The sequence below is a fragment of the Elgaria multicarinata genome, chromosome 8, assembly GCF_023053635.1.
Source record: "Elgaria multicarinata webbii isolate HBS135686 ecotype San Diego chromosome 8, rElgMul1.1.pri, whole genome shotgun sequence".
In the NCBI taxonomy this organism is placed as follows: Eukaryota; Metazoa; Chordata; class Lepidosauria; order Squamata; family Anguidae; genus Elgaria; species Elgaria multicarinata.
This window is the reverse complement of record NC_086178.1, coordinates 55,496,936-55,510,214: the sequence shown is the minus strand read 5'-3', so window position 1 is coordinate 55,510,214 and position 13,279 is coordinate 55,496,936.

Genomic DNA, 13,279 nt, shown 5'->3' with positions numbered 1-13,279 from the left:
TGGGGACCGGAAGGAGCCACAAAGGGTTAAAACAGAGCGAAGGGGGTGACTATGGGGTGGATCTCTGGGGCTGGAGGTTTTGGGGTGTGTGGAGTGTTTCTTTTTGAAGAAAGGGTGGTGCTTTAAGAAGCACTGGGAGGCTGCCCCCCAGGAAGAACAGTGGGGCATGTGGGACACCAACATAGTCCCATGCATTGTCCAGAGAAGAAGGAACTCCTGCAGGGAGCTCGCTTTGCTCCTCTCTGCCAGAAAAGACAATCAATCAATCACATTTATTGCAATAGTCCTTTGACCAAAGCAGCCACAACCAAGAAACAAAGATTACAAATGTTTATAATACAGTGATCATCAATTAGAAATAGTCGTGAAAATAATTGATGTTAAAACATAAGCTGTATTAAGGTTAAAACATATACTGCTGGTTAAAATCAGTCATTAAAATTATTGAGATTAAAACATAGTCATAAAATAAGTAGCTTTACTTATAAAATACATAACATTATAAACTTGTATCTGAATGCATTTCTCATATTTCAGAAACTCCCTAACAATTTACAGTAAAGGAGTTTACAAACTTCTCCCTATGTTTAGCGGCCTTTGTTGCAAAAGAAGCAACCCTCCAAACCACATATTGGTTAGTTCCTTGCAGCAGAAATCCCAATTTTTTCCTTTACATCCCCAAATATCAATTTCTTTAAAAAGGGATCTAAATAATGGGTACACAATCTCTCTTGGACTGATACACCTTGAAATCTACCAAAGGTCATCATACAGTCTGTTTCTTCTAAGTGCAATCTGAGGGAATCTACAAGTCGTACTGAAGGCGCTCGCGTGCGCCTCCAGTACGACGTGTAGATTCCCTCGTGTTTCTTCGGTATTCCATTGTCATGGGGGATCAGAAGTACCTTTCACATTGATGCTGACGTTTGGTTCCTGCCAACCACCTAGCTATTCTAGAGGATGTAATGGAATCTATATCAGACTTTTTGTCACCTTCCAAGTTTCTTTGTTTAAAGCTGTTTCCAATAACATTTCCGCATGGGTTTACAGACTGTAAGAAGAACCCAAAATTTAAAAGTAATTTGGCGAATTTCTGCAACCATGAAATTCCCAGATTGCTTTATCCTCTGTTCTTCTAGACACAACCTAGGCAGGCTGGTTTCCAACAACTGGTTTATTCTTCCCCAATAATTTGCCATCCTGACATAAATTAAATTCCAAATTCAGCTCTGAATAGTAATACGCTGGAGTGTATATGGAGTGGGTTTTGAAACCCCTAGGACCATCCAAAGAAAGTGATTTTGAATTCTTTCAATTTTGATTAGATCTGCATACTCCCAAATTTCTGCACCAAATGTTAGCATTGGGATCATCTTTACTTTAAAAATATTCAAAATCGGACATATTGGCCCAGGTTATCTGAAATTCAGTAGTCGGATTAGCGATTGCACACAGGCAACTGATTTCAGTTCATTTTTCTTTATTTGTAACTCCAAATAAAGAAAGCTGAAAAAGTTATCCCAAGATAGCAGTATGGTTTTATCTGTTCTAGCTCTCTAGAATTAATAAGCCATCTATGCATTTTCCCCTTTTTACCAATGACTATTACTTTAGATTTAGCATTATTGATAACTAAATCATTTTCTGAACAGTAAGAGCTGAACTGTTTTAACAATCTTCTCAAACCAACTTGGGATGTTGAAAGTAAAATCATATCAGCCACATAGAGTAAAATGTTTACTGCTCTGTTCAGAATTTTAGGCATGTGATAATTCTGATTATGCAGAAATGCAATGATGCCGTTTATATAAAAGTTTAAAAGATACGGAGCTAAAATACAACCTTGCCATACACCCTTGTGTGTCGGGATCGGGTCTGTAAGAGCTAGACTTGATCCTGTTCTGACCTTCATAGATGTTTCTGTAGCTTTCATAAAAACAAGAGTCTCAAATCTATATTTGTATTTAACATTTTGGCCCAAAGACCTCTGTTTATTGAATCAAAGGCTGCACTTAAATCAATAGAAGCAGCAAAGAGTTGTCCGCCTTTTGCTGAGTACTTAGTAATGAGGTGATGTAAGATCTGGACAACCATCTGTCAGGGATGCTTTAGGGTAGATTCCTGCATTGAGCAGGGGGTTGGACTCGATGGCCTTGTAGGCCCCTTCCAACTCTGCTATTCTATGATTCTATGTAACAATTTTCCATGGTAGATCTTCCTTTTCTAAAACCAGCCTGCTCTTCAACTAATATGGAATTTCCCTCTGCCCAGTCCTCTAGTTTTGACAAAAGAAACTTAGCATAGATTTTGGTTGGAATATCTATTGGTTTGTAATTTCTTGGATCCTGCTGATTACATTTCTTAAATATCGGCACAATTATGCTGAGATTCCAGCCTTTTGGTATTTGCCTAGTGTTGTCGATATGGGTGAATAGGCCTGCTAACATAAATAGTACAGATACCAAAAAGTCTTCTCCTGGTGCCTTATTATTTTTCAATGTTTGTATAAGGGCTTTAATCTCTGATATAGATACAAGGGGGCATAAAGGAAAAGACTTATTTTCTAGCTCAGAGGTCAACCCACAGGTTGTTCTCCTTTCCTCTTCTTTAAATAAATTTATGTAAAAGACTTCCCATATTGCAGCTGGTATGGGAATATCAAATGAGAATTTTACTTCTCTAAGTCTTCCAGAAACTAAATGCCAGAAATAAGCCGAATTTGTGTTTGTTGCTGCCAATTCAAGGTCGGCCCAGAATTTTATCTGAAACTCAGTTCTCTTAACTGCAATTAATTTTTTTGTAGTTTCTCCTGAGGTTTAACATAATGGTTTGGTCTTCAGGGTCATGAGACACTTGTGCTTCCCGTGTCTGTCTTCTCAGTTTCCTTCTCAGTGCTCTGCATTCTTTATCAAACCATAGGCCTTTTATCATTTGAACTTACATCAGTGGTTAAGAAAGCTTCCAGATTATCACATATGGCCTGATATGCATGCAGAACAGAGTTAGCCTCGGAATCAGAAGATACAATGATGTTTTGAAGGATCTACCCATATACGAATTCTGAATACTTTAAGTTTGGTCATATTTATTTTTTGCCATTTTAATCTTTTTCCCCAAATGATTTCCAGATTCTGTGAAAACCAGTGGTCTGCATATGTTACAGGACTTAAGTCAGATTCTGCTACCAGCTTTACCACTATGGGTTGGTGATCGCTGTCTTCCCTAGGGGGAACTGTTATACCAGAGAATAGCTGTACTTTTTCTTTGGAAACACAAATGTAATCAAGAGCACTGCCTGAATAAGCTGAAAAATAAGTAAATTGATATGCAGTGTTGGGGTCATTGCAATGATGGGCAATCGAAATATTTACATTAGCCTAAATAAAATTAGGCCAGCATTGCTCATCTCTGGATTTCCAGTAATTCAATTAAACAGGGATATTCTCCGATATACCAATGTTCTGCTACTAGTGCCAGTGATGAGCCCAGTCTGGCATTAAAATCACCTAATAGGATAAACAAAGCCTTTGGGAACTCCATACTCAGCTCCTCTAGTATTTGTTCCAAGTGCAGCCATATATCTCATGAATAATACTGTGAAGATACTGGTGAGATATAGATAGATAGATAGATAGATAGATAGATAGATAGATAGATATAGATAGATAGATAGATAGATAGATAGATAGATAGATATATTATTTATTTATATAGCACCATCAATGTACATGGTGCTGTACAGAGTAAAACAGAAAATCGCAAGACCCTGCCGCATAGGCTTACAATCTAATAAAATCATAGTAAAGCAATAAGGAGGGGAAGAGAATGCAAACAAGCACTGGGTAGGGTAAACAGGCACAGGGTAGGGTAAAACTAACAGTATAAAGTCCAGGCAGCATCAAGTTTTAAAAGCTTTAGGAAAAAGAAAAGTTTTTAGCTGAGCTTTAAAAGCTGAGATTGAACTTGTGGATCTCAGATGTTCCGGAAGAGCGTTCCAGGCGTAAGGGGCAGCAGAGGAAAATGGACGAAGCCGAGCAAGGGAAGTAGAAACCCCAGGGCAGGCGAGATACATGGCATCAGAGGAGCGAAGAGCACGAGCGGGGCAATAGTGTGAGATGAGAGAGGAGAGATAGGAAGGAGCTAGACCATATATATTAGCTGCTATGCCATCAATATTAACGTTATCACCAGGAAGTTAGGAGTCAAAGTATTAATCAGTTCTCCCTCCTCCCCCACAATTCCAGCTCTTCTTTAACCAGGATGGCTAAACCCCCTACTGGTCTGCCCCTATGATTTCTTTTTGAAGAAAGGGTGGTGCTTGAAGAAGCACTGGGAGGCTGCCCCCCAGGAAGAACAGTAGGGCATGTGGGACACCAACATGGTCCCATGCATTGTCCAGAGAAGAAGGAACCCCTGCAGGGAGCTCGCGTTGCTCCTCCCTGCCAGAAATGACAGGTAGAGGGACTTAGTAACTAAGAACTAGTGCCTAAGTTTGCATTTTTCCTCCTCCCTCCCAACCCCATTCCTTTTGCATAACACCTTTTAGATTGTAAGCCTGGGGCGGGAGGAACTGTCTTATTATTCATGTTTGTCAGCTGCTCTGGAAGCTTTTTCAGCTAAAGCAAAGAAGTCTTTCATAAATAAATAAATAAATAAATAAATAAATAAATAAATGCACTTGCGGTGAGGAATTGCTCCTGCTGCACCCAAGAAGGGGCTACAGCTTGCGGGACAGGATTAGAATCCAAAGTAAAGCTTTCCTCCATTCACCTGAGCCACATCTCCATGGGATGGAGGTGGCTCTCAGCTCGATCCCAGACTGCCCATGTGGCCATTGGTTGACTCCCATCATCTTTCTTGGCTTCGTTAAGGAGCAGCCTGATGGTTGTGCGGTCCTAAAATGGATCCAGGTTTTGAAACCTAAGGAAGTCCAAAAAAGATTCCCTGGTGGTAGTGGTGGTTGTTTTAAAGAAATAAATAAAATGAGAGGCCTTGGTTTTAAGTGTTACACACACTCACTTTGATTCAGTCCTAGTTATAGCTGTAGGAGATCTGCTGAACACAATAACCCCCTACCCCTATTAATTGCAATACAGGAAGCTGATCTGTGCCTGAACTTTCCCATTCAACTGGGAGTCTAATTTATTTATTATTACATTTATATCCTCCTTTTTTTTCTCTTGCAAGGATCCCAAGGTGTCTTACATGGTCCTCCTCCTCCTCTCCATTTTAACGTCACAACAACCCCCAGAGCTAAGTTAGGCTGAGTCAGTGGCTGGCCTAAAGCGAATTACATGGCCTGCGTGAGTATTAGAACCCAGATCTTCCAAATCCCAGTCCAACACTCTAACCACTGCACCACGCTGACTCTCAGGGATGAGGCTGTGAAAAAAATGAAGGCTATGGTTCACGTGCCAAGTCCATGGGAGAAGAGTCAACGTACATATGATGATACAACAAATCTATTTTAGGTTCAAATCTGGTCATTCCAGACAATGGGTTGAGTCCAGGATCTGCCTTCTGTTGATGGAAACTCTCTACCTGATTTGGGGTGATTGCCCTACACTACAGCATACCCCATTCAGAAGGATCCCCTGATCCCCTGGTTGGCATTTTCAGGGGCCTGGGGGGGGGGGGGGCGCTGCTGTGCGAAGGAGGGGGTAGGGATGCCCACTTGTACACGCCTAAATCTAGATCCAGCCCAGTGTCAGCATCTGCGTGATAATTCCAACCCAAGTTTGTCTCTACAACAAGTCCATAATCAACAAACCTGGAAGAGCTCAAAGCAGAGAGCTATAAATCACTGCAAAATCAATTGCTGCTGGTTATTCACTGCTATCAAACCTTCACAGAAGGAACCAAGAATCTCTTTGGAATGCAGAATCTGAATTCTCATGAATGGACTTCCTCCATAGTATCAAAACTGGCCAAACTAAGGATTGCATCACTACATACTGGGATGTCAGAAAAATCTACAACAAATTGAAATGGGATCAGATTTTTGGGAATCCAATCCACAGATTCCACAGTGAAGCAGCTTTTTCTGAGTCATGCAGATTCCATGGACTTGTGGAGCAGGTTTTTTTTTTTTTTACTTTTCAGAATTGTATGCAAATTTAGTCATTCAAAAATATGAAAAAAAATCAAAAAGACTGATTGAAAATGTGCATTTCTCCTCTTAGGCCAAAGCATGAAAATGCACATTTTGGGTGGATTTGCACGATTTTGGAAGTGCACATTTCTGCAAGTGCACATTTTCCAATGCAAATGCAAGTTTGGGAAATTGGGAAAAATTCAATTCTGTCAATGAGCGGATGATGAAATGACAGATGCCTGACGATCTGCAAAACGCAGACAGAATGGATTTAACAAAATCTGCACATCCCTACAACACACCAGACTCCTCCCGGTTAAAAACGTTCAAGAAAAGTGCAGTCGCGTCCAAGCTGAGCTACACCATTTCCTTTCTTCTGAAGAAAGGGGCTACAGAACCACGAGAAGTTAGGACCATTATGCAAACTATAGATCTAATGCAATTTGTGCAAACGTTCACAAGGATATCTATTCAAGGGATACCTCCATTGCTTGAGAAGAATGTTTGGCTTGTGACTCACCTCAAACCTGCTTATTTTTCTCGTCTTCCACCACAGGGTGGAACTATGCCTGAGTCCAGCAAATGTGTTTGGTAGTTAAATGTAATGTGGGGGCATTTGCAGGGGAGAATTGATGGATAGGAGGAGATCCTTAACTGTTGCCCCACCCATTGATTTTCTGTAACCCCAACCCTAGTATCAGTGGAGGCTGGTGGCTCCGATGTCAGTGGAGCGGTAAATCCACTCCAGGTTTCTGTCACAATCATTCAGGACTCTAAAGGGGCTTCCACACATTGGAGAGCTCCTTTAGAGTTCTGACTGAAACCCAGAGTGGATTTACCAGGCTCCACTGCCTGGCTCTTCTTCCCAAGCCAGAGTTATCTGCTATCTGAAAATCAACTAGGTATGAGCCTGGGTGTGGACAGGGGAGAAAATTGGCCTTGGAAGGATTGCAGAGGAGATTCACATTGTGGGGAAAGAGTTAATCAGCCTCTCCCCCAGTGATTTTCCCTTTCAACCCACCCACCCACCCCTGCTACATTCCTATTAAGAGGCATACACTAGGTTAGGAAACATAACATGGGAATCATCACTGTTTTATAAACAGTTAAGTAAAACTATTTTGTTATACACTGCAGCAGTCGCTTTTCAGCATGATGTAAGCATTTTGCAGCACCAACTTTTACAGGGTCCCTGCCCCAAAGTCTTGTAGTCCAGAGGGCATGGGGAAGCAGAGAACTGAGAGAAAGTCAAATCATGAAAGCCAATAAGTTCGAATTGCACAGACTCAAATGCTGCATTTATGACGAAAGAACGCCGGTCCTTTTTTCTCTGCTTATCTTCATGTTTGTGGCAGTGACGGGCCTGCCCAACAGAGCAAAGAGTTCTCTTGAAAACTCTGGCTAAAAGGAAGTGATCAGTAGTGCAGTTAGCAAATATTAATCTATGGGCTGAATGCTTTTAAATGAAGGGGCCCTCTTTCGTCGGGAATGTGAATTACTTCAAAATGGGGTAAGCAGCCCTGTTATGTTGTGTGTGTGTGGGGGGGGAGGTCTTGCTCATTTTGCTGAAAAGGTCTCTAGACTACTGCCCAAAGTCCTACCCTGCTGGTGCCACTGGAGGTGATGGTGCTCAGCCTCTCGACTCAGCAGCGCATGCGCTGAAGTCATGATTCTACTCAGGGGAGAAGCAAAGGCCAGGAACAATTATGCCTTTTTGCCCTTCGTTCCTTCATCAGAAATACCACACATTTATAGCTGTACAATTTCTGTTTACTTGTGTTTATGTTTTGCATTCCTCTCCATTCGCCCTCCTCTGTTGTTCCATATCCTTTAGACTGCAACGCTGTGGCACAAGGGGCTCTGTAATATTTGGTGCTGCAAAATATTTACATGATGCTGAAAGGTGACTGCAATGTACAGCAAAATCATTTTATTTGAACTGTAATGATAATGTAACAGTTGTTAATCCTGTGCTAATCCCTGGCTAATCCTTTGTTTGACGTTCCCTAGAATTGCTTCTCTAAGTATAGCAGCTCACAGAACACTCTGGTTCCTTCTATTGGCATTATAATTACAGATCTTTTCAGGTCTGAAATCCTGGATTGCTATTGTCAGTTAATGTACTGAGCTAGATGGACCAAGGGAATGATCCAGTATAAGACAACTTCCTGGTTCCTCTTGCCCCAATGAGGAAAGTCTCCCCCCACCCCTGGAAAGGCACTTTGGTGTTAATGTGTATTATTATTATTATTATTATTATTATTATTATTATTATTATTATTATTATTATTTCTCTGTTGAAGAGCACAGCTCATCAAGTCTATTCCTTGATCTCTGGCCAAGTCTTTAGCAGGGGGTAGGCAACCTAGTAGCTGCCAGATGGTTTGAATTACAGCTCCCAGCAGCCCCAGCAGCATGGTCAATGATTGGGGATGATGGGAGTTGCTGTCCAAAACAGCTGGAGAGTTCTGGTTGCCTTCCCCTGCTTTAGAGGATAACAAGTAATAGAGACCTCCACTTCCTGTCAATCATTTCAATCTTCAAGAAGTCTGATTGATTGGGAAGACTGCCAGTCTGAGCATCTATCTCCTGTCTGTCTTAGTTAATCATAGCCACTGATATTCCTGTCTCCCCATCATTTTTTGCCTAGTCATTTCTTTTAACTGTGTTTAGTAATGATGCTCCTCTGGCTGGAGGCTGCAAAGATTAATGGCACACTGTGTGAAAAGATACACACTTTGTTTTAAATGTGTGCATCAGTTGTATTGGCTTAAGGGTGCACATATGAGTACTTGTGTGGTGCATGGAGGTCTTGAGTGTGGGTGTAGGCACATATATGTAACTGTGTTAAAAACAAGCTCACCCCCATGCACACACTCACATCTGCACTCACTGCTCTGAAACAAAAAGAGAAGGAGCATGAATCAATTCCTCTCCTGCCCCCACTTCCCCCCCCCCTCCTCAATCCATGATCAGTAGTGCAGTTATCTAACTTCACTTATCCCAGAATGCAGCAAGCCAGACCTGTTGCATTTGGGAGGCCCTGTGTTCCTTCTGCTGAGTGGGGCCCTGGGCTTCTGCCCCGAAGTTCTGCCTTGACAGCACCACTGTCCGTGAGCTCTAGGTTACTATCTATATCTATATCTATATCTATATCTATATCTATATCTATCTATCTATCTATCTATCTATCTATCTATCTATCTATATATCCAGGCTCTAGACCAAGGGGTAGGCAATTTCGGTGGAGGCTGGTGGCTCTGATGTCAGTGGAGCAATGAATCCACTCCGGGTTTCTGTCAACAACAGTCAGAGCTCTAAAGGTGTGAAGCTGCTTTAGAGATCTGACTGAAACCCATAGCAGATTCACTGCTACCAACCTCCACTGGGAATTGGGACGGGGTGGGGGGCTCTGGAAACCTAATGCAACCAGGTGCCCCTGTGAGCTGGATCCCCGCTGCTGCTGCTGCTGCAGCTGCTGCTGCTGTACATTACTGAACAGTAGCAACAGTTGCAAAATGATCAAATGACCAGTAGTTTGTTCTATCAGATTTCAGCGGCAGACCCACCAACTGCTTTGACACTGCAATTTTGGCAGAGGTGGTGGTGGGGGCTGCACTTAAGGCCAGGGGGCCACATGCAGCTGCAGGTTTGTGTGCCGAACACCCCTGCTCTAGGCTGGGATGTATGATCCATCAATCTCAACCTGCTGATGTCCTTTAATCCTGCCCTGCATTCTCAGTGGTTGATCCTGGACCTCCGTTCCACTGCTGCTATGTTATTCCCTGGGCTGTGCCACGCCCAGGCCACAACTCCCTTGGGGCTCCTCCTGGAACCTGCTAGTCACGGTCTGTGGCCTCATCCTAGCAACAGCTCTACCTCACCACCCCGCCCCAACTAGCCCAATTGTGAGGTGAGAGATAAACAGGAAGCAGCATTGCCCATGTCGTAGCCCGCATCCCAAGAAGGAATGTGCCAGTGGCTATGGGCTGTTTGTTTAGAATTTAACAAGCAGGTTCCTGACACGAGGAGCCAGAAAAAACTTGGCCCCAAATATCCCTTGAGCTCATCACTATGGCAGCCTTTTGGAGCTCTTTGCAGAGAAAGACTCATTGGTCTGTTGAAGGAACAGTCCCTGTGGGATGGGCACAGGGAATGTCCTGCCCTGTTTATTGGCAGGGTCCTTTTGATACCCTCTGACGCACAGCTTGGTCAACCCAGAGGCTGGCCATAGCACCCTCGCTACTTTTGTCCCTGGCATGTGGCTTCTGGCGAAATGATGTCAACGCACTAGTGACTGCCAAAGTCCCGGATTCTTCCAAATTTATTGCCTGTGACCCAGAGCTGTCAGCAACAGGACAGCTGTTGGGTGCAAACAAGAGGAGACGGGCCAATGCAGATAAGTTACGGAAGGCAGGGTGGAGCAACTTAAGCGAAGGTGCTCTCCGTCCGCAGCATTATGGAAACACAAGGGGGACCCCTCCTGCTCTGCAGGCAGACAACAGCTCTGGGAAGATCTGCCAGAGCACACTGGTATGCAGAGGTCTGTAAATACCATGGATCCAGGTCTGGAGCCAGGGAAAACTGCACGTTTCGTACAGGCAAACTCTACCCTCCTCCCTGGGTGACTCATAGCATGGAAGAATAGGAATAGCTGGTTCTACAATGGCCCTTTAATGCAAGCCATAACCCCTTTTATCTGATATTTAGCCAAATACAGTTACATCAGATTAACACAATCCCAGCAGTGCCCCTTTCATTGTAACATAGTTTGGCCTCCTTGCTCCTAATGCTATTATTTCTGGAGAATTGAACCAATGTCAAATGATTGAATTTGTTTCCTGTGCTTCCTCCAAGAAGTTCAGGGCAGTATACGTGATGCCCTCTTCATCCTCACACCAATCCTGTAGGTAGTGAAGTTGAGTGATGGTGACTGGACCAAGTGCATGCAGTAAATGTAGGGCGCAGTCCCATGCATTTTTAGACCGAAAAGAATTCCTATAACTCCCAGCATTCCCCAGCCAGCCATGCTGTTGTGTGACTTTTTTTCCTGTCTAAACATTCATAGGATTGCAACCTTGGTGGCTGAATTTTGATCTGATGTCTCCCCAGTCTCAGGCCAATGATCCCTGGTCTAAGTCCAACACTGCGGAGAAAAGCCAGAGGTTTTGAATAACTAAAAGCAAATTGCACAGACAAAACAACAACAAGAAAAGAGAACATAATATAATGTTGCTTGCAATGTAGCTTAGCAATGCATCAAATTAGTTTCCGAGACAGAATAATTGATAGCAGAATAATTGATACTCAGAATCACAAGATACTAGTGTAAGAAATTAAGAACGCATCTTTGCATTAATTTCTTTCCCTTTTTCTTCTCCTTCTCAGACGGAGACACATGTCTCAACTCCGTAGCCTGGTAGTTCAGGGTATACGAGGGGGAGGCACTCACAATGGGGCAGGCAGATGATGTGGCAGATTGACAACCACAGAGCAGAGAGGACAAGGGATTCCCCCCCTCCCCTCTTCATGAAGCCCCTGGTAGCTTCCAGGCCAGGGGGTGGCGCTTGAGGAGGGAGGGGACAAGGTTTGGGGTGTAGACGGCGCACAAAAGAGCCCAAGTGCCTGCAGGCTGGATGGGCAACCTCTGCAGGTCAGATTAGGCACATAGGCCAGGAGTTGCCCTCCCCCAGGGCACGCATGGAAGTCAAAAGGTGGCTCATCTTGTGAAAAAAGGAAGCACGGAGGAGAAATTTCGACATGCCCTGGGAGATCCATGATGACATCTCTCCAAATAGATTTTGATTAAATGCAGCTGGGATGTGTGAATCAGGGTCGTGGGGCTGGCAGGTGAGGGGATGGACCATTTCCCACTATGCGGCGGCCCTGACTCAATGCCTCACTGCCCACCCCACCCCCGCGAAGCTGCTGTTAACCAAGTGTAGAAAGGGGGAAGAGGGGAGACAGGTACAGTATGGGGCTTCATCTTTTTCTCTCCCTGCAGTGGAAAAACAGCAGTGGGGCAGAGACTGGATTAGGGCTGTGGTGTGGGCAGAAGGGTTGACCCCTCCTTTCCAAGTGCCTCCTTTTCAAAACACTCCCTCCTTCACAGTTTCTATTAAAGGGGGGGGGAAGAATTGCTAATGGGGCACCCATGTCACGTTTAATTTGGTCCTGAAATTGAGAGCTTTGTGACATCACGAACCCTATGGAGGGGGGCTTCCAGGCGGAAGTCTCCTAGCTCTAGCAACCAGAAGGCACGGAATGTAGCAGGCCAGCCGGTTCAAACATGGCTGTGTTTTGGTCAAGTAGAACATCAAAAGTAATACAGAGGAGCGGAGGTGCATTTTTCTCCGCCACAGGCCAGGCTTGCTGCTTCTGTCCGGCTCATTCATCATGAGCCAGACCTGCCCGCATCAATGCACGTGCCAAGGTACTCACATTGGGCCCCCACATGGCTCATAATGGGACCCTGTCACCCCACTGATTTAGCACAGCTCATTTCAGACATGGTACACAAAGCAGGACAAATGACTAGAGAATTGCCAAAGTACAAAGGCACAGCGGCCTCTTTACCCTCATCTATATTTGTCAAATGCTATGCATGCACGGTCCGCCTTGGAGGGGGCGGGAAGGAACTAATTCCTCTGGGCTGATGAAATTTGCCTGGTACTTTGCAGAAGTTCCATCTACCCCTGGACTGACTATACTGTAACTGGCAGCCTCTCTCCAAGGTCTCTGGGAAAGAGTTACTGATTCTCAGACCCAAGACTTGAGATCTTTAACAAGAAATTAAAAGTGTGTGTGTGTGTGTGTGTGTGTGTGTGTGTGTGTGTGTGTGTGAGAGAGAGAGAGAGAGAGAGAGAGAGAGAGAGGTTGCACATGTAATAAAGCATGCACACACCTGCTGCACTATATGGCTTCCTCCCCTGAATGCCTTGCTCTAACAGTGCAATCCTATACGTGTCTATTCAGTAGTAAGTTCCACTGAATTCAATGGGGCTTGCTCCCAGGTTAGAGGGGGTGGAATTGCACCCTGTGAGGTGTCTATGATAATTGACTCCAGGAGTAGTCAGCCTGCCAATGTTTTGAACCACACATCCCATAATCCCCAAGCAATGGCCTTGTTGGAAGGGGCTGATGGGAGCTGTAGTCCAAAACTTCTGGAGAGCACCAACTTGCTTA